At 36.9% G+C, this 22,656-nt stretch overlaps 1 long non-coding RNA gene across 11 annotated transcripts; it reads left to right on the forward strand.

Moving 5' to 3' along the window:
• Positions 1 to 1,374: 1,374 nt before the first annotated feature.
• Positions 1,375 to 22,429, forward strand: LOC104234765 (uncharacterized). Of its 11 annotated transcripts, none has more exons than XR_011401896.1 (10): positions 1,375 to 1,503; positions 1,599 to 2,201; positions 2,340 to 2,365; positions 2,822 to 2,872; positions 4,327 to 4,551; positions 5,150 to 5,341; positions 5,594 to 5,714; positions 5,838 to 5,867; positions 6,476 to 6,566; positions 7,242 to 7,789. It is a non-coding gene; the product is annotated as an uncharacterized lncRNA (long non-coding RNA). The 11 variants fall into 11 exon arrangements; XR_011401895.1 differs by having other exon boundaries at positions 1,376 to 1,503; positions 4,386 to 4,551; XR_011401899.1 differs by lacking the exons at positions 2,340 to 2,365; positions 4,327 to 4,551 and adding exons at positions 16,020 to 16,123; positions 22,229 to 22,429 and having other exon boundaries at positions 1,377 to 1,503; positions 7,242 to 7,311.
• Positions 22,430 to 22,656: the final 227 nt, after the last annotated feature.

Below are 22,656 nucleotides of genomic sequence, written 5' to 3' on the forward strand. Positions count from 1 at the left end.
ATGGTAAGCAACCTTCACTTCCAACCAAGAGGTTGTGAGGTCGAGTCTCCCCAAGAGTAAGATGGGAAGTTCTTGGAGTAAGAGGGGCTAGCTCGTGCAAAGAATAATGTCTTCTCCTTTTAAAATATAATATAAATGTAATAGAAGAAACAGAAAATTCCGCATAAGCAATAAATATTTGGTTGGTTGTACAAGTAAAAACAAATGCAACATTTCTATTATACAGAAGAGAAAGAGTTTCGACATGTGTTTCATGTCATTTTAAAAAAGATCGAGGCTATATTAGTCATTTCGCACCAATTCTTACAATATCATACACGTGGCTTATTTTTCTATACAAAATGCTACGTGCAGATTTTAATTGAGCCCAAGTTTTAAATGAGTACATGTGTGTTCTACGGAGCATATTAGGTTTTCACCCGATTTCTTTGTGCATAAAAAACTTTCAAATTCTGGATTGCTTCTCCACTTCTCTGTCTTCCTCAAATTCCTTCTATCTGCAGGTACGATTTTAATCAATCTTCCCCATGAATTTTGCTGTGCATATGATAAATTAAACAATCCCTTAATCTTCAACTTCAATTTTGTAGTTTGTATTTGTTTCTCCTTTTTCTGCTTTTCCAATTAGTTTCATCCGACATGCGAATTTTTTTGTTGAGATCAATCATGATACCGGTATGGGTATCATGCCTAATTAAAAGGAAGAAAATTTTGGGTATAGTGTTGCATGCTTACTCAAGTTTCATGGGTTCTGTTCATACTTCTTTTCTATCCTCTTCCACTTTAATTTTGTAATTTTGTATTTGTTTCTCCTTCTTTTGCTCATTCGATTAGTTTCAACCCACATGGAAATTTTTTTGGGTTGAGATCAATGGCTTCTAAGCCTAATTTAAAAGGAATTTGTTTTGGGTATAAGTGCTTACTCAAATTTTACGGGTTCTGTTTTTTTTCTACATCTTTATTTCCTTTCGTGCTTTTTCTAGATTCTCCATACCTTCTAAATTTTGCAATGTCATGGCTGATTTTCCTCATCGTTTTTTCCCTTCTTCTAATTTTTGCCCTATCTTCTTTTGGGCTTTGTTGATGAAGTTTAATTTTGCAACTCCATGGTTGGTGTGTGTTAAATCGAGCGATAAAATGCATTTTTAAACGTGACGCACGCTCAGTTTTTGATTTTATTTGGTTTTCCAGTTGTACGCCTTGAGACTAAACTTCTTATGCTAGATTTGAGAGAGGGGCCAGCTAATAAACTTGAATTTAAGAAAAGCTATAGTTTCGACGTGTGGGCTTAAAGTCTTTACAATTGTATTTGAGGATATTTGAGACTTTTCACAATGCTTAATTGAGACATGGCTGTTAAACCTTGGAACATGGCTTTTATCTGAAGATGAATAGCCACATATCAGAAAAAGGATACTCTTTGTTCTGAAACCTTTACGCTCTTTGTTGGTTTGAGTAAAGTTCAGGAAATTCATCAAAATTCTTAATTTCAGGGGTTCTATGGTATTATTCCATCGATCCTATGTCAATATTGTTGCTTCTTCATTGCTTTATTGCTCTTACGTGATTTTTTTTAATCTCTTTCTTTTTTCTTTTAGTTGTTTGATTATGTCTGGATACAAGAAAACTCAAACTGGTAGATGCAATCAAACCTTTTCTTTTGCTTTTGTATTTGTGGAATGAAAGGTATGAATCATTGACGCTCATTTTTTTCCTGATTTTTAATGCTTCCTTATCATAGTAGCTGAATCGAAAGTGACAATGAAAATAAGAAGAGAAATAAGATTTGGGTCAGATTGATGTTATCACTTCTGTATGTTTTTTGTATTCAATTTCAATTTGTGTCAGTATTTTGGCATCCGATTTATGTACTTTATGGTTTTTTTGGACGTGTGTGCTTCGTGGTATTTAATTCAAGCCTGAGGGCAATTTAGTCATTTCAGTTACTTAGTTGATATTGGTCGTTGCGGTGGCTTTTGTTTTTGCAGTCAACACATCTTCCTTCATTTCTTACTCGATCGTATCTTATTCCTTCGTTTGTTTTGCTTCTCTTCAGTTTCTCAAAGGTATATTCCAAATTCATTTTGTTCTTGATGCTCTTTAAATCTGATCTGAAACTTGGGGTTAGATAGTAAGGCATGAAGAAGAAGAGTGCAAGGCAGGAAAGAGAGACTATTTAGAGCTCATCGCCGGAACCAAAGGTAAACTTTATCTCTTTCCATCTCAAGTGTTTGTTTTCCTCTATATTTAGTCAGGACTATGCAGCATGCTTATTTGGTTTTCTGATTGTGGAATGTATGTATGTCTGTTGATTATGGTTGGAATCTTTTGGTTGACAGTCAGTTAATTTCATCTAAAATAACAGGTCAGTATATTTTAAATATCCAAATTCTAATTAATTCGATGTAGCTTCATAATCTTCAGAGAATAGAGGATGGATTCTGTGCTTAGATTTGGTTGCAATTTCTAAATGTAGATGATATACTCAGTATTAGATTTGGGTATGGTGGTTTTTTTTTAGTTTCTCTCGCGTATGCTGGCTTCATAGCTGTAAGTAACAAGAATACTTAGAATTAAAGTTCGCAGAACTTTTTACACAACCTTTGATTGTTTGACTATTTGTATAAAATAGCTGCTCTCGACTTGAATATTGGTGTTAATAAAGAGAAAACTTAGACGTGTGGCAAATGCATGTCTTTAAAGCCATGTCATTGATTCGTCGCTTATATGTCTATATACTTGCAGTTTAAAGACGTCCTCTGATTTTATTGATAAGGTATAGATGTCCTCTGATTTATGTATTCGGTGTTTGTTTTTCCAGTCTCCTAATGGGTACATATCAAAGATCATAAACAGTTTTCCGTTCTTATGAGTAAGTTTTCATATTTTTTATTCCTATAAATTACCGTGACATTGATCTTCAAAGACATACAATGACCTCTCTTCATTGCTACTTTATTTCTACTATTTTATGCCTCTAATACACTCATTTCATCCATAAGATCATGGTGGTTAGAATTCTATACAATAATAATAAAAAGTTTCAATGTGGAATTGACTCTTATCCTCTACTGCCTTATGGAAAAATTTGAAAAGTAGAAAAATAACTATTGTTTGGAGGTGGAAAAAAAAGCTGAAAGTAGTCATGTTTCTAGTGTTTCTTTAAGTTATCTAATTTCCATGATTCATCAATCATAAAGTAGTCATGCTTCCTACAAGCTTTTCTTTCCTTCTATCACTTCTTTTTACCTTTTTGGTATAACTTTTCATATAGGAAAAATGACATACTATGCAAATCGTTTGAGAATCTTATTTTAAATGATACTACTAAACAATAAAGAAATATTTGGTTCAAGTTGGTTGCTATTTGTCCAACTTGTTAGTACTAAAGATGAAATATTGGCCCTTTCAGCATTAAAAGAGAAAGGTTTGTACCCAGCAAGTGCATGAACTTTTTAGGAGCTTAGAGAGGATAGCTTTTTTTTTTTTGTATAACTAGCTTTAAACTGCATGTTCATTGCATATTTTCTGCAAATTCATGAATACATATGATACAAATGCTTTGTTATTCTAAAACTTGGGGCTTTTGTTTTTTGTTTGGTTAAATTTATTTGTTTTCGTGAAAGAGGTGGGTGCTGGATTTATTTAGAATGGTTACAATAAAAAAATTATATCTATGATCAAAATATTATCTGATTCTATAACTTAGTGAAAACATAGTGGACATGTAAGAACAGGGAATTCTACATTATATTCCATCATTATAAACTTACACATATGGGATTACTTCGTAGTGTGAGACCAAAGGAGATGAGATAACTTTGGCATAAATAAGTCAATTATTTTCTTTTGGCAAGTGTTATTGAAAATGAAGTCCAAACGTCAACACCATCATTGTTCACATTATTAAGTTCCTTACTTAAATTCTTATTATTCTTGTAAGTTTTGTTCTTTGAGGATTTTTATAGTTTAGGTAATCATATTTGGTGTTCATATGTGCAAGTGTGATTTATCACCTACTTGAAAAGTTAGATTACATGAAAATTAATGAATGTGGAAAGCATTTTCCTTTTGTTCTTCTTTTTTCACATTTCACTTCTAAAATTCCTTTGAAGATTGCGTGACAGTTGGATGCCTAGAGGTCATGAGTATTATCTCATTTAACTTGCTTTGGAGTAAATACATGCCAACACCAATAAATTCTTGATTCCTCGAAGAGTAGTGATCGTTTTACTCATTTTCGATATGCTCCATTCATAAATCTGTAATGGTATTCTCTAGTTCGAATATATATTAGCAACACGTCTTTTTTTTCCCTTGTAAAAGGTTCATGCTGATTTTTTTTCCGGTGGCTTGTCATTTTGTGGTACTTTAAAACCTGGAAGGATGAGCATTTCTGGCAACTTGTGTCATTTTTGGTCCTCATCAAGCAAGTGATATTAAGGAGCTAACAATAATGGATCGTGGAGTGTACATCTATTCAAAAATATTGTTAGCCCTGCTATGTTCTTTCATACTATCTGGTATATCTAAAGGTGATATTATAACAAGGTACGATATAAAATGTTTGCGAAACCGTTGAATATTAGCTGAAATATCTTGAATTTCTGAGAAGACACAAGTATCATACATGCTCCGTCTTTTGTTAAAGTACCTCTTACTGCTTATGCACTGGTGAGGTCTATTTTTGTAATTCCTTCTTTTTCCCTAGAAATGTATTCATACACCCTTGTTCGACAGTATGTTGATTGACTATTTAATATACGTGACGAAATTCAGACCTATGTAAAAGTGACGCCAAGGTGATGGAATGAATTGTTGTCTTAGTGGAGGTTAGAAATACAAGTCTGCATTCATCTGTGTTGGTGTCTTTGTCTATGAGACAATTCTATTGAAGTAAGCAAGAACTAATTCTTTAAATAATGATTGGTACTTATATAGTATAAAAGTACTCTATTTTTTTCTGCTACTGTCCATTTATAAGGCCTGATGGTGTGTTTATATATGAAGTTTTTTGCAAAATTGATGGTGGGTTGATATAGTTCTATTGAACTTTAAGGAGGATAAGAAAAAAATAAAGAAAAGAAAAAGTTGTTGTCTTTGGCTTTCTATTTCCCTCTTTTCATTAGTTAATGTTTCGATTATGCAGGGGCAATACCATGCACATTTAAGAAATGAAAGAAGTAAAAGTTGGGATTGCTGTAGTGTATTGGAATCTTGACGGTCACGGTCATGGACTTATTCTCAAGGATATCCATGTAGAGAATTTCAGTATATATAATTGGTGGTCATGTCTTTATTGTCGATGGTTCATCAAATTTCTCTTTTTGAAGACACTATGGTGAGTTTGACTTCGTTTTGTATAAAAGAGATGGAGAAACATTTTCTTTGCAGTTTGTTTTATAATCTATTTGTCTTTGTCACGTTAAGTACTTCGTGACTGTAGTATTCCACGAAATGCAGTTTTGTTTCTTAGGAATCCTTCCTCTATAGGGTGCTTTCTACTTAAATCTGTATATATTTCTTGATGTCTTAAGCAAGTAAGTCAATTGTTTCAACTCTTTTTAATGTGGTACCTATGTTTTTGGTCCAGGAAAAGAAGAACTTCAAGTACTCCATTGGAGTAGAGATCACTATGATGAAACTTGGATAAAATGAATCAAATTTTGTAAAATAGTATGTGCCTCAATTTGGAGGAATCTGGGGCTTGCAAGGTATATGTAAATTTTGATATATGACCTATCTCTTCTTGGGCTCTAAGCTAAAATATATGTAGATTTTGATATATGGCTCATCTTTTATGGGTTTGAACTCTTGCCTATGCATTACTATTACAGGACAAGAAATCTTCTTGCTCTCATGTCGAGGTATCTGCTATTTCTATTAGTATAGAAGTACTTTACAGTGAATAAAGACCAGTTAAAAGGAACAATTCAATATTTTCTTTTGAAACAGTTCATATGTTATAGACATTCAAGCACTTGAAGAAACTACCTCTATCTTTTGAGATTCTGTTAAAGGCTTCAATTTTTATTTTCCCTTTCCTTTCGTTCTACAATTTAACTTAATGTTATAGACATTCAAGCACTTGAAGAAACTATCTCTATCTTTTTAGATTCTATTAAAGGCTTGAATTTTTATTTTTCCTTTTCTTTCGTTCTACAATTGAACTTAATGAAGTAATTTCTTCACCATAGAGGCTTGCTGCTTAATTAGATAGTTGCACATTTTGTGTAAAATAAGATAGTTGTGCACTAAACAAACCAAGCTCTTCAAAAATATCTCCAGACAAAGGAACTACAGATTGAGTAGTGTATCTCTAGAGAATGCAATATTGACTCTCAGAGTTCATGCTTTTAGGGGCTTCAAGTGTCTTTTGTCTCATTTTAATTTTTATTACATAAAATTTATAGTTTATTAAATAAAATGAAGATCAATCTTAGTCATAAAGTTGCTAATAGTTTGTATTTTTCAGATGATTTCCCTAAGAATACCAAAAAAGAAGCTTTCACTGGCAATCTGCAGTGCTTTTAGGCAAGGATTTTGCATTTGATTCTTGATATAAGGTACTTGGTTGATTTAAGATCTCTAACCCTTTAGATATACAGAATATGGAATGATGAAAGAAATGTGAAATGGTTATGAATCTATTGGCTGGATGGCTCTAAGTTGAAATGTCTATAATTTATTGTTTGTACATGAAAGATCTTACATTACCAATGTCTTCTTTTGCTTTGAATGGAGACTTGAGTTGTCTAATAGAAACTCGTTTGAGGTAATGAAGAAGAAAAAAAAACTTGAAAATATTATTTCGAGATATCAGCTGTTCTATTTTGATGAAATGTGTTCTGTTGTTATATAGAAGCATAAACGTAATTATTTGATTTTTTCTATTATAATAGTAATTTGTGAGAGGAACAAGTAGGTGCAATTACAATAGCCCATTCTAAAATTTTAGGTGTTATATTGTAAGATGCTATTCAGATTACTATTTAAAGTTTGTGTGATAAAATACTAAATACTTAAGACCTGAAAATATCTGTGTTTAGATTCTCGGTGTATGGTCATTATGTATATTCTTTTACGTGCTATAATTCCCTTGAAAAGCATTTACATCAACATTTATGATTTTTTTTTTGTTTTAACAGTCTGTGCTCTTAAAGGAGAATATATAAATTTATTGGTAGAAATTGTCATACTACAATGTTCTGACCATTTTATTCTCTTTGATGCATTTCTAGGTTGTTACTATCCTTCTGTTACTGCTGGTGTTAAGACATTTTGATACAGATATCATTGGGGAGGAGTCCAGTGAGTGCTCTTTTTAAAAAAATTCTTTAGCGTGTTTTTATGGTTGCACATTCTTCTTTTCCTCTTCTATTACCATGTGCAAAAAATCTTAGGAAGATTATAGCGGTATAAGGTCAAAATACCATATGGTTATCCAAAAATAATCCTCCATTTCCTGCTTTATTCGCCTTAGTTGTGTAAAGTCTTAGTTATTGAATGAAGTGAAAAAGAAAATTCATAATCTGCAAGAGTTCTGTGTCTATTATCTCTCTTTCTACGTTGTAGTTGTAAGTGTTGAAACATAATCCTCAAGGAAATACATAGATAACTGAGGTAAGTCTCGACAAATCTTAAGGACGTGTAGCAACGTCCATTCGTTGCACCGAAGAGTATGAAACCTAAAAATTAGAACAATTATTTTTTACTTGATTCACCATCCAGTTTTCGTATATGGTGGATTTTACGGTTATGAATATTATTAGTGAAAGAAAATTAATCATAAGATAAAGCATGGAACAAGCACAAGAAATGTCATCCAGATGTCACAAATAAGCTTATATCATTAAAAGTAATCTTTATGTCAGAGTTCTTTGATATCGAAAGTTGATAGGGCAGAAATTTGAATGATGCGTCGCCGGCACGATGGTCGTGCGATCCGTCGAGTTATCATGAATCATCGCAGCAACGGGCAAAGCCCGCGTCGACCTTTTATCTAATAAATGCATCCCTTCCAGAAGTCGGGGTTTGTTGCACGTATTAGCTCTAGAATTACTACGGTTATCCGAGTAGTAGATACCATCAAACAAACTATAACTGATTTAATGAGCCATTCGCAGTTTCACAGTCTGAATTTGTTCATACTTACTGTCATGGGCTGCTTTCCAGACATGCCCCATGACCCCTTGGCCGCGCCCCATGGCGGCCTAGCAAGCCTCACAATGCCTAGCGCCATGGTCGGCCCCGTGGTCTTGGCTGCGCCAAGTGACAAGCGCGCATGTGCCTCTGTCGCCCCACCGATGCCTCTCGCCAGCGCCCAAGGGCTGGCCAATGACAACAGCGCCGCGCGCCCTGACAATGCCGCGCGCGCAGATCCTGATGCCTCGCCAGCGCCCAGCTGCAGGCCCATTCCAACAGCGCCTCGCGCACAGACCCTGATGCCAAGCACCAGTGCCCAGCCTCAGGCCAGCACATCAAGTGTCGCGCGCGCCCACAGCAACGCGCGCGCAGACCCGCAAGACAAAGATGCTGCCATCGGACTTAGTTTTTCCTTGTAATAATCTAAGTCCTTTTCATTGTAATCATAGACTAGTTTTCATCATTTTCATTTCAGTGTGCTTCTACAGCTTTATTAGGACTAGTCTTGTAATGTTGGTTTATTTTTTTTAAGCATTATTAAGGGGGACCAAACAATCAAACATTTTCAAGCAAGCATTTTCTGGTGTCTCTCCCCCTCGACACCGCATCATTGTAATCATCATTTTCATTCAGCAATAAAATCATCATCATCATTCAAAACTCAATTCTCTCTCTCAAGCTTCCGCAATTGCCCACGACATTGGTTTTCCCGCACGGCACTGACAATCTAGTCTAGCGTGCGGCGAGGACCTCATTGGCGGACAGCAACCGCACTGACATCGGTTGCTTAGCCTTACGTTGCCCTTCCAAAGATCATCAGGAAGGCGTTGCGTAACAGTTGGTATCAGAGCCTAGGCTCGACATCGGACGAGGGAACATTTGCCATCATCACCATTTCTGACCATGGTGAATCATGGGGAGCGTCTAGCATCCCTAGAAGAGACGGTTGACCGATTACGACCCATCGTAGAAACGGTGCCTGATCAAAGCAACAACCTAGTGCAAAGGTTGGACGACCTGGACCGCCGAATGCGGCAGGCCGAAAATGACATTGCAAACATCAGTCGTGACTCCGACGAGGACCGACAAACGGCAGCCATTGAAACTGCCAACATCCATGGCAAATTTGAGGACCTCCAACAGGAGCGTGCCGACGATTTAGCCCATCAGCAACATGAGGCAGACAGACTAACTGCCATGCAGCAAACCATAAACGACTTGACTGACAAGCTCAACGTTGTCAATGCTGCCTTACAGAGCCTACTTCGAGAAGGCAACCATCACATCAGGGGTGCAGCAGACCTCACCCCCATTCCACAAAAGCTTAAGATACCGGAGCCAAAGCCATACGACGGATCCCGGGATGCTAAAGAAGTGGAAAACTTCATCTTCGACATCGAACAATACTTCGATGCCGTCGGCCATTTGGAGGAATCCAAAAAGGTAGCGACTGCTGCCATGTATCTTCAGGGCGATGCCAAACTTTGGTGGCGGGTCAAACACGAAGCCATCAAGGCCGGTGAAGATACTCTTCAGACATGGGACGAATTGAAGGTAGCCATACGCCTGCAGTTCTTTCCCGAAAATGTGGAATACAATTCCAGGAGAAAGCTACGGGACCTCCGCCACACCAGATCAGTGAGGGAGTACGTGCGCGAATTCTCCGCACTCATGCTAAACATACGCGACATGGGGGACAAAGACAAACTCTTCGCATTCATAGAAGGTTTGAAACCTCATGCCCGTATGGAACTACAGCGACAACGGGTAGACACCCTGCCCAAGGCCATTCAAGCTGCAGAATGCCTTGGCGATTATCATTTGGGAACTCAGAACGACAGGCCCCAGCCGTCTGTCCGAGGGGGATTCAACGGGCACCATCCCAGCAATGGTGGCCCAAGCAAAAGTGGGGGAGATCGGAGTGCATCCAAAACTAAGACTCCTCCCTCCAACAGCAACAGTGCTGCATCCATCAACAACAATCAGGGGAGAAAGCCTCCCTCAGAATGCCGTCATTGCGGCGGGGCACATTGGAACAATGAATGCCCAAACATCAAGGTCAATGCTCATCAGACTGTCGAGGATGAGACAGATGCATCAGACACATCAGAAGACAACCAGGTAGGCGCCTTCAATGCAATTGTTGGCTCTATCCCTCATGCCTTAGCGGGGACCAGTGCATGTCCTCCTAAGAAAACATCAGTCCCGATCACCAGGAAAGGGAAAGAAAAGATGGACGAAGGACCTCCTAAGCAAGCGAGGACCCTAATGTTCGTCGAATTGAAAGTGAACGGCAAGCCCCTTCACGCATTGATAGACACGGGTGCCACCCACAACTACTTGTCATCAACGCAAGTAGCGCGCCTAGGTCTTGTGGTACAAAAGAGCAAAGGCCGCGTCAAGGCTATCAACTCACCACCTCAGACATTGGGTGGAACAGCTACAAATGTCCCAGTGAAACTTGGCCCATACAAAGGAAGCATCGACCTGCGCATCGCAATCATAGATGACTTCGACATCATAGTGGGTTTAGAGTTCATGAGGCAAACCAACACCATTCCGGTACCATTTGCCAACATGCTCCTGATGATGGGAGAAAAAGGGGCCAAGCCCTGCACCATACCATGCTTTCCCATAAAGATGGCCGCTGAAAACATCTCGGCCATGCAGTTGGAGAAGGTAGTCAACAGACATGAACCTCAGGTTCAGGCTACCCTTCGCAGCAACAATCAGTCATCATGTCATCGGCCTCAAAAGACTGGTGACGCTCATCATCGTGTGAAGACTTGTCAGCCATGCCACAAGGACAAGTCGGATCACTCATCACAGCCGGGACCCTCGCAGCCATTACATGTCCCTCAGAGACCATGGGAAAGTGTTTCCCTCAGATTCATCACGGGATTGCCCCAAGTCGGCAATCTTGCATCCATCATGGTTGTCATAGATCAGTTCTCAGACTATGCAACTTTCATAGCAGCCCCGCAAAACATCTCAGCAGAAGATACAGCTCGACTCTTCTTCTCGCACATTGTCAAACATTGGGGCCTGCCCAAAAACATTGTTAGTAGGCGCGACTCACGCTTTACTAGCAACTTCTGGACCCATCTCTTCAGGTGCTTTGGGTCAACATTGAGTCACAACACAGACATCCATCCACCATCGGATGGCCAGACAGACCGGTTCGATGACATGCTGGAGGAATATCTCCGCAACTTTGCAACCGGATCCCAAAAGCATTGGGTGAAGCTCCTGGATGCTGCTCAACTGTGTTTCAATTCTCAAAAGAGCCATCATACAAACAAGAGCCCTTTTGAAATTGTTACCGGACAGCAACCGCTTCTCCCGCAAACGGTGAATGCATCAACCATGCCGAAATCTCCTCGAGCTGCCAACTTCTCGAGCGAATGGGAGCGCAACATGGAGATAGTGCGGAGCTATCTCACCAGGGCCCAAGAGCGGGCAAAAAGGTTCACCGAACAAAATCTTTGCTTTGCCCAACATCAACCAGGGGACAAAGTAATGCTATGCATCCCAAAGCGGTACTTGTTTGCAGAAAGGACCCATGACCCTCGGCTGCAACAAAAATACATCGGGCCCCTGCCCATTGAAAAACGCATTGGGAAGTCCACATACCAGGTCAAAACTCCATCCTGGTGGAAGATCCATCCAGTCTTCCATGTCAGCCGCATGCAATCATTGCTTCGCTACAACAGCAAGCTCACAGAACAGAGGGGCGCAGACCTCCCATCCAACAACCATCAGAATCATCATCATCATCATCATCATCATAAGGCTCCGAGGACGGCGCCAACTCAGGTGGGGGAGAATGTCATGGGCTGCTTTCCAGACATGCCCCATGACCCCTTGGCCGCGCCCCATGGCGGCCTAGCAAGCCTCACAATGCCTAGCGCCATGGTCGGCCCCGTGGTCTTGGCTGCGCCAAGTGACAAGCGCGCATGTGCCTCTGTCGCCCCACCGATGCCTCTCGCCAGCGCCCAAGGGCTGGCCAATGACAACAGCGCCGCGCGCCCTGACAATGCCGCGCGCGCAGATCCTGATGCCTCGCCAGCGCCCAGCTGCAGGCCCATTCCAACAGCGCCTCGCGCACAGACCCTGATGCCAAGCACCAGTGCCCAGCCTCAGGCCAGCACATCAAGTGTCGCGCGCGCCCACAGCAACGCGCGCGCAGACCCGCAAGACAAAGATGCTGCCATCGGACTTAGTTTTTCCTTGTAATAATCTAAGTCCTTTTCATTGTAATCATAGACTAGTTTTCATCATTTTCATTTCAGTGTGCTTCTACAGCTTTATTAGGACTAGTCTTGTAATGTTGGTTTATTTTTTTTAAGCATTATTAAGGGGGACCAAACAATCAAACATTTTCAAGCAAGCATTTTCTGGTGTCTCTCCCCCTCGACACCGCATCATTGTAATCATCATTTTCATTCAGCAATAAAATCATCATCATCATTCAAAACTCAATTCTCTCTCTCAAGCTTCCGCAATTGCCCACGACATTGGTTTTCCCGCACGGCACTGACAATCTAGTCTAGCGTGCGGCGAGGACCTCATTGGCGGACAGCAACCGCACTGACATCGGTTGCCTAGCCTTACGTTGCCCTTCCAAAGATCATCAGGAAGGCGTTGCGTAACAGGACTCATGATGTTGATGTTGTAATTAGAGGATGGAACATCTAGAAATGCGTTGTACTCGATTTGAATGAACTCTAAAATTATTCAATTTAAAATTATAAAGATTTGACATATCTTATGTAATTGAGTTACTGATAATTGATTACTTACTAAATAAGCGCATTGTTAATTCCTAACTTTATATAAGTGTGGTTTATTGCATTTTCTTATTATATGTTGAAAATTTTTTGGTCCTAAATGAAGTACAAAATTATGAAGTTAAAGGATACAGATTTAATAGTGAAAGAAACAGTGTGATCGGGTGCCGCACGGGCACATGCCAACTATGAGTAGAAGTCGAAAAATATCTACCCTGAGCGCATACATGCAGACGAAGAGATATAATACTGTCTTGAAGGAGTGGATATCTTGATGTAAGAGACGAGGATGATCGCTAAATTTGTATCTTGGATTAAAGTTGGTGATCTGATTGTCTTGCCTATTAGAATTACCGTAAGTTCACCCTCGACAACAGGATCTATGTCAAGGTGTGAAAAAATTTGAGTTTCTCTTTTATTAAGCATAGAATAAAAGTGTTGTGTTCTCAGGCTTTAAATTCCAGCTTCTTTCGTCTCCCTGTTGACTGCCTAATTTGTTTTCATTTTTTTAAGTAAATTGGATTTGAATTTTATATGTCAGACACTTTTTCTGAGTGCTAAACTGACTATGGTGCGTGATCATTATAGCTTTAGTTTATAGCTCACTAGCATCGGGATCTTGGAGCTCATTCAGGTGATACCATTTGTTTAGAGGCAAACGTTACCTTATAAATACTGAAATTTTTGAAGCACGCTAAATTTCAATTAACTGAGTTTTTAAAATCAAGGATAACTTATTGTTGTGGCTTTGATGAATAGGTAAGGCTGAACTGACATTATAACATATTTCTTATAAACACAGATGAGCCACATATCTCACGCTGTCCAAAAACTCTCAGATTTTGTATAACTATTGATATTAGAGAGTATGCTAAGTTATACTGGGAAGAGGTTTTGAAAGTGCATTTTGCATGTTCCCTTATGCTTTGTTGTCTCGAATAAGCCTTTTTTTCATATTATCTTAGGTACACAAAATTCAAAATTCACATGACTTGAATCTGTCGATCTTTTTGATGCATTTTCAGAACATTTCACATCTTGAACGATTGCATCTACTTCACTTACATGAAAGAATATGTTAATGTTTAAAATAACAATAATGATCTAGCAATACAGTTGGGAGAAATTTAAAGTTGGCCAAGTAGGTCTCTTTGCTTTCTTTTACCTTGAAAACTTTAAAATTTTCCTCTTTGTTATTCTTGGCCGTCACTTTGGCAAAACTTAATTGTCTTTTTCTACTTTTTCATTGAGATATGAACACTGACAATCGATCATTACTTCATAATTTATAGGGTTTTTTTGTCAAAAATTGCTAAGAAGGCTAAACATCGCACAGAAAAAGTATTCTGACAGCCAATATGTAAATGATAAAGAATGTAAATGGTTCTCCTATACATGATACAAAGAATTTGACACTTTTTACTGCTATAGATGTAAAGAGTATCATTTGCCAACCTTACAACATCGAGTGGAATTTTTGTTCCAAACACATCGATTTTTAAATTTAATATGAAAATAAAGTTAATAAAAAAAAAAAATTCTAACTTTTACAATGTTGGGCCCGTGCTGGCACAGGCTATCCCCACCTAGTTTCTATTATATAGGAAGGCTAGGTCTCGACGTGTCTGTTTCACGTCAATCGTTTTTAGATCGAGGGCATATTAGATTTTTCAATTATCTACATTACGTGTTTTTCATTGTGCAACTGGGAACGACCACGTAGCATATCACATTTCTGCTTCTCTTTGTATTTTGCTTCTTTGGCCGTTCTTCAATTTCTTCTGCTCTTTCAGAAACCGGTAAATCACTATGAGATATCATCTGTGACTGAACAATAGGAGCATCGATTGGATGTTTCTCCTTTGCGGTCTGCTCTGAATCATTTAGATTAAGAGATAACCAAGTGCAGGTGGCAACCAATATGAAGAAGGAAAAATATCTTCTCTGGCTTTCCACTCTATTTTTTCACTACAAAGAAATATCCTAGGAGGGTATTTTCACGTTTTACGGCGGTCAGCAACCCCATTAATTGATATCACGGCGGTCTTCAAACCCCAAAGATGTAAGGTTCGCTGCTATCATTTATTGTGGCAATTTTTTACAGCCCGCCGTAATCATTTAACATAGGTTATTTTCCGGCGGTTTAACCCCTACAAATTAAAATTTTAATCAATGTAGCAACTTGTAAAAAAATATACAACGGGGGTTGAAATCTCCACTACACAATTATTTTGCGGCGGTTTCAACCTTCCACAATATATCTTGAAAATATGGCAAATTCTATTTCGAGGCAGCTTTAACCCCCTTGGTTTGTTTATTTAGTGGCAGTTGTAACCTCCCCTATTCCTTGGTAAATCTATAAATATTCTAAAAAGAGCTCTGTTATTACAATAAATTTATTTATATTTAATAAATTTATCACTTGGTAAGAGTACAGTATGAATTCGACTCACTTCCAAGAAGAACACTACAAATATGATATATGATGATTCTGCATGAACAACAGGTGATGCTTTGTGCATCGGGCTACCTTATGCCATTGGATTACTATTGCAATTTTGTTATTCTGAGCTTCAGAATTATACATGTGTGTTGTGTTGAATGGGTAATAAGTGTGTAATCGACAAACATATCATGTCTTATGTGTTTGATAATTTGCTGGATCTATTAATTTTATTACAAGTCACTCATATCTTCGGAGGCATGTGGACTTGTACTCTTTTGTTGAGCATCTATAGGATTTATGACATTTGGAATACTGTTTATTTTAAAATTGTTGTATAGAGTTGAAGATCTAACGGATCATGAACTTTCACTTTCATAATTGAGGTAGAGAGTGTATGATGATAATATTTTGGCAGTGCCATTGATGTGGTACTTACTGATGGTATGAGAAAGACAATAATTTGTTCTAATCAATAATTTGTTTTAATGTTTTGATGGATCTTTAGTGCTTTATTGATAGTATATATCCATTTTAAACACATTTCCGTGCGGATTAAAATAGGTGCAAATCAGAGCTTTTCAAACTCTAGCATATATCTACTTCAGATTGAATTTTTTATTTTAAAAATTGATTTTTAGGTCACAGTTGAAGAGGAACGGAGCAGATTTCATAGGGCATTTAGCCATTTACTCATGGTGTTTTCGCCAAATGCTGCAATACAGTTGGTTCTAAAGTCTAATAGGTTAGAGTGTAACATCCGCTTTATCGTTCTGCTTCATTTCAGTGATATTTTTACTGATAATTTTTTTGACCTACTTATATCAAAGCAGAGGCGGATCTAGGATTTTTAGTTTATGGGTTCCTACATTGATTTTAAATTAATATATTATAATAACCAGATTAAAGAACTGGGTTCCCAACTAAATATTCTTATACATTGAATGATTTTCTTAATACAAATACGGGATCTAGCCAAAAGCTACTGGGTTCCCAGGAACCCATACTCACACCTTTAGATCCGCCCCTGTATCAAAGCTTTGTCTGTATGATCTACGACAATACTGTAGGATAGATCTCACAGTTATTTACATTGTCTAGAAATAACTAAAATCAAATAACAGTATCTTCATGACTTTTTTGGATGATAATGAGAAAGTTGTAGGGCTCTTCCTTTCACTTTCTTCATGGTTATAAAGAATATAAATATAATACATTATTTTTCTTCTCAGTTACGCTGAGAGAATACAGTCAATTCTCTGATAAAATATTAGTATTTGACTTGAGAAATATGTAAGAATGGCAATGCTCTGTTCATCTCAAAATATGATTTGTTATCAGTTAAATTACTCTTGCAAAAATAAGCGGGAGTTTTTTCTTTGAGAGAGATTTCCTGAAAGAATGTCTATTTACTATTTAATCACACGATCTCCATTATATATACATGATATTCTCATATATGTAGATTCATTCCCTCTATGTTTAACCTGAGTTCTTGGTTCTCTCATCTTCAGCTCGTGACTTGATGAACTCTTCAATAGAAAAGCATGTCAATAGGGAAAGTGTAGTGCTTCTTCTCATTCTGAGGATGCGTTGCGTGTTTGGATTTTGTGAAATCATGAGCAAGAATAATTTGTTTTTGATGTGACTTAAGTAGATTGTGAATAAATGATAGGTTCTTTAAGCTAAAAGTGTATGAACAGGCATCAAATTCCTAGTATGTTCTTTCTTAGATTTGTTTGTACTGCTTGCATACTCTACTCTTTGAAGGATCTTCTTGTGCACTTTCTGTTAGATTAATCCCTTGTTAGCCTTAAAGCTTATTCTGAAAACTTGAAGTAAAGCCGTGAATCTATAAAAACTCTACTAGTATGTACTCTGCCCCAAAAAGTTGCTTGTTCTATGTGTATACTAGAGCATAATTATTGATGAATTCATGTGCTTATCTGCATTAGTAGAAAATATGCCTATAGGATATGAGCGCAACTACTTGTCAACTTAATCCAATGGATGATGTTTACATTTAAGCCTTATGCCTATGTATCCCTGTTGATGTTGGATTCTTTGGCAAAATGAGTAGTGCTTCATCCAACTTGTAATAGAAGCAGGCTTATAGGTGCTTGTATGAAATCTTACATTGTTATTGATTAGAAATCATGTCTATAGGTTCAAGTGCACTGTTCCTAAACCTATTCCTTAAAGTATTTCCTGGTTTGAATAACTAATCCAACTCTAGGATTGATGGAGCATGAAAACCTATTCTATCTCCTTTTACAAATTTTGAAAAGTAACAAGCATGCCTTTAGATGTCTATGAGAAGCCTATGTTTAAGTTAACTTCTCATAGAAAACTTGCCTATTGGACTCTTGTGAATTATTGAGATTCAGTTTGTATTACATGTGAAAATCTAAATCTGTGGCTAGCAATCTTCCTATTTGCAATAACAATTAGAAGTCATGCTTATAAGATGTCCCTTCCTGTTATGAAACATGCTCCTAATTACTATATATCGCTAACCTGTTTGCATTCTGATTGTGTATAACTTGGCTAGTTTTAAGACTAAACGACATGCCTATAAATCTCTCTTTATTCTCTCCCTCTTGTCACTGTCTGGTTAGTTTTAAAAGAGAACAAAAATTATACCTATAAACTCTTATACACACATATCTACTATTATGATTTCTATCTTTAAGCCAAACTCATGCATTGCATCTTGAAGACCTGCCTATAGGATTTTAATCAACATATAGTTGAGTGTTCAATTTCGTTCAATGAATGAGAAGTCATAGCAATATGATTTCGTAAAAATTGCACGGGGCACCCTATTTGGTCGCCACCATTTAACCTATACCCATTTTTTAAAAATGTTTTAACTTGTACCCACTTTTTAAACAACTTCAGCCCCCTTTCTCCTCCTCCTTCGTTTTCTTCTTCTTCTTTCTTCTGCTGCTGTTGGTGCTGCTATGAAACTTCAGTTCATCGGATGATAGCCATAAGTATGTTTATCAGATTATTTAAAAATAAATTATAAATAATTACGTAAATTAGTAGACAATAATTTGTGAATATTTCCACGTACCGGAAGTTTAAGATCACACTTAGTGATTCTTTTCATGATAATTCTGTTCTTTTTACGTTTATTGTTTCCAAAATTTATGATTTAGATACTGTTGGCAATCTGATTATTTATCTAGTATGTTAGAAAGCTTTTCAAATGAACTAAATAACTTCAGCATCTTCTGCTGAAGTTTTTGAAAAAGCTTTATGACAAAACTAATGAATCCACGACAAAAAACTTTAGCTTATTTAGTGCTGATGTTTTTACAAATGAACTAAATAACTTCAGCATCTTCTGCTGAAGTTTTCGAAAAAGCTTATCCGGGACAAAAATACTTCAGCTTATTTAGTGCTGAAGCTTTTATAAATGAACTAGATAACTTCAGCTTCTTCTGCTGAAGTTTTTGAAAAAGCTTAATGACAAAACTAATGAATCCAGGACAATTTTTTTTTAGCTTATTTAGTGTAATTACAAACAAAAACTTCAGCAAATAGAGAACAAAACTTCAGCTACTATGCTTAAGTTCAGCAATTACAAACAAAAAATTCAGCAAATAGAGAACAAAACTTCAGCTACTATGCTTAAGTTCAACAATTACAAACAAAAGCTTCAGCACACTTGGTTTAGCACACTTGCTACTTCAAGCCCGTCTACTAGAATGCTGAAGTTTTGCGTGATTGCCTTTGCTAGTTCAGCCCCGTATGCTGAAGTTACGCGAAAAAGTGGGTACACTTGCAATTATTTTTGCAAAGCGGGCATAACTTAAAACGTGACCCAAAAAGCGGGTATAGATGCAAATCCCCCTATGATTTTTGGGTTAAGCCTGGGTTGTTGAGGCCAAGATTGGCATTGGGCTTGAGGTCGGATGTCCCTCGTCTTGTGCATCCATGGGTTGCTGGAGTTTGGTTTGGTTTCAAGTCTAAAATTCTAAGGCTGCTGTAGGGCGAAATTCAAAAATAGCCAGACTTACAAGTTTCAAAAGTAATCGAAATTTAACCACTTTTCATGTAAAGATAAATCTGAACGAAAGCACTGTTCAAAATTCGGAAAATACTCTAGCATAATATACTGGAGTTCCCGAATAAGTATAATGGAGTTCCAGTATAATATACCGATCCAGCATAATATGCTGGAAATTCATACACAGGTCTCCAATCTCCAGTATATTATGCTGGAACTTTCCACGTGTTGGAGTTCCAGCATAATATGCTGGAAGTTCATACACAAGTGCACCGATCTCCAGTATATTATGCTGGAACTTTCCGTGTTGCAGCAAAATAATGACCATTTTTCAGTGACTTTGTAAATGCTGGCTATTTTTGAATGACGAGTCCGCAAACTGATTAGTTCGTGCTATTTTTACGAAGTTGTAGGATCTGAAAAGGTAGTTGGTTTATTATTATTCATTTGTAGGACTTTATTTATGCCTTTTATATTATAACTTAGAAAGCATATCTATAGGACCTAATACTACTTCAACCTGATTTAATTATAAATCACGCCTATAGGAATTGTGTTATATAATTTGTATGCTACTATGTTCATGTGTTAGAAACTGTCTATAAGACTATAATTCATCTAGTTTATTATTATGGATCTGTGCACTGATTCTTATAAGCAATCTAACCACCTGGAGAGCATGTTTATATGATTTGTAAGCTTAAGATAATCTGTCCAATTCGTCTTTTATTCGGCACTCGTCGATTGATTCAGAATTTTAGTTCTCCTACCTAGATATCAAGCCCATAGATTTTAAATTTCTTCCCTTGCATGTTATAATAACAACCTGGTGATCCGATCATTTAGAAAAATTGCCTATAAAACTAATTAGTAAGAGGTAATTAGTACGTTTGCCCTAATCAGTATCATAATAATCTCCTTATGTCCTACTAGTAATAATCTGCATATGTGTTTGGTGTGTCATTGTCTTGGAGGTGAGAGGACTCAAGGATAAAACACGACTCAGACCTCGATAAATTTGATCTTCATTAGCTTTGACGTCCGCAAATTGATTAACTTGAGCCTTTATTTGGTTATGTGCTCTTTGCTAAAGTCTTATATGCTTTCATTACTTTTTGCTTAGGTAATCAAAGAACATAAATTTTGCTTTTTATGAGTCTAGAACTTCTCCTTAAGCAGTGTCCAAAGTTTCCTGGACTATAGAAAGAGACAGGTCTATTGATTAAGATGTGATTTATGATTAGTTAATTTTTTCTTTTCACTTTTTTTTTTATTCCCCTCCCCTTTGATTCCCTTTGTTGAAGCTATTTTTTTTCCTTTGGGGACTCGAGCCCACGACCCTGGGTTGTAGGTGGGGGTGCTGGCCATCTGAGAAACCCCCTCTTATCTAGAATTAGTTAGTATGTTCTTAGGTAAAACAACTTAAAGATAGTAATGAGGGTAGCAAAGACGATACACAAATTGCCCGAATAGCCATTGCACTTTGGTTATAAAAGTCTTAGCAGACTTTGCGGGGAGTTAATCCATTAGTCTTAAAAACTTACTTCCCTCTTAATTATTAATTTAAAACTAATTTCGTTTAGCACCATTATAAGACAAATACATATTAAATATCTCTTGTTATGAACGATTATGTGTTAATTGAAATTGTGTTTCCTTTTCCATTTCTTTTCTTAATTGGTTTATTGATTGGTAAATTTTGATAATTTAGGTTAATTAACCAGTAGTAATTAATTCGCATGTCACTTAGCTAGTTTAACTGATAGCTCACCAATCTCACTTACTTTAAGATCTGGACGGGAACTACAGTTGTAGATCTCGAAGAGTGCTTAACACCTTCTCTTTGAGGTAACTTAAACCCTTATACGATCTTTGGTGGCATAGACCGGTTTAAATCAGTGTTATTTGTAAATAGGTATCCTAACGTGCTTTAAAAATTATTAGATGGCAACTCCTGTATTTTAATACCATTTAGAAGAGTTGTTACAAGCCAAGAACCACTTTCACGAAAAAATAGAGCGTGATAATATCAAATATTCTTGGAGTTACTTGTGGAGACCACCAAAATTAGTTCGAATGTTAAATTTGATACCATGGAACTACACGTGTTGGTGTAGGGACACATTTTAAGTCTAAGCAGAGGTTTGTGGGATAAGTCCCCCAAGCTGGACAAATACGCTATATTAGCATGGCTAAGTCGATTCGTGCAACATTATGATGAAACGACCTGGGCAAGTAGGGTATATGATACTTGTCGCTAGGTTGATCTCCTAGTTGACCTTATTCTTATGTCGGTGTCGGTATAGTGCTCCTGATGAAAGGTAAAAGATGATTTTCTTATGTTGGCGTAAGGAGCCGAAATAGATTTCAATGACTAAATTCCATTGAAATAATTCTGTATGATTTTTAATAAAATCATGGATTGATATTAATATTTAAAAATTTATATTATGACTTATATTTCACTTTTTTTTTTAAAATGACAAAGAACATGAATTGATATAATTATTTACCATTTTAAATTAAATATTAGTTGCATTATTTTTGTAAAGCCTTAAGCATACGAGGCTAGGATGATTCTCTTTTTTAGGTATATGGTGAGACACCACTTCTATTCCGTGATAGTTGTCATGTTGATCTTACTTTTTTTTAGCCAGGGTTGTCCCAAGTGTTAATTTTATTCTTGTATCTTAGAGATTTCATAAACAATTATTATTCTTTTGGGGTTGTGCTCGATGATTATTCATTTAGCATGCATAAAAGAAATATTGTTATCTTTATGTATTTTATTTATTGAAAATAATTAATTTGAAGATTTTGTTTCGTGCACAGGTTTACTTATGTAAAATGAATGTATTTTGAAAAAGGCTTCCGCATTCATCTATTAGGTGTATAAATGGTATTCCTGTACAGATTAAGTTTACTTGAGTCGGATTTTGGATTGTGACAAATTTGACTCCGTCTTTTGTAATAATAATGTACCAGCTTAGGCGAGCTTCTCTACCAGTATCAAAATGTAATATTTAACAACAACGTGAGCAAAGTAATTCTCTTCCTGTATAATTTTGGTCCACTTCTCTCACCCGCTATAGTACTGACAAAATTCACCATCTTTCATCCCTGGCAAAATGAGCTCATATTTCGACAATCCACCCAATCCGCACATATTTTAGTGGATTGGATGAGTGATATTTAAGTTGAGTAAATTTGGGCTTTAATCCATATTCAACCCTTATAAATATGGGTATTCATGAATAAAA

The sequence above is a fragment of the Nicotiana sylvestris genome, chromosome 8 (assembly GCF_000393655.2).
Source record: "Nicotiana sylvestris chromosome 8, ASM39365v2, whole genome shotgun sequence".
Classification (NCBI taxonomy): Eukaryota; Viridiplantae; Streptophyta; class Magnoliopsida; order Solanales; family Solanaceae; genus Nicotiana; species Nicotiana sylvestris.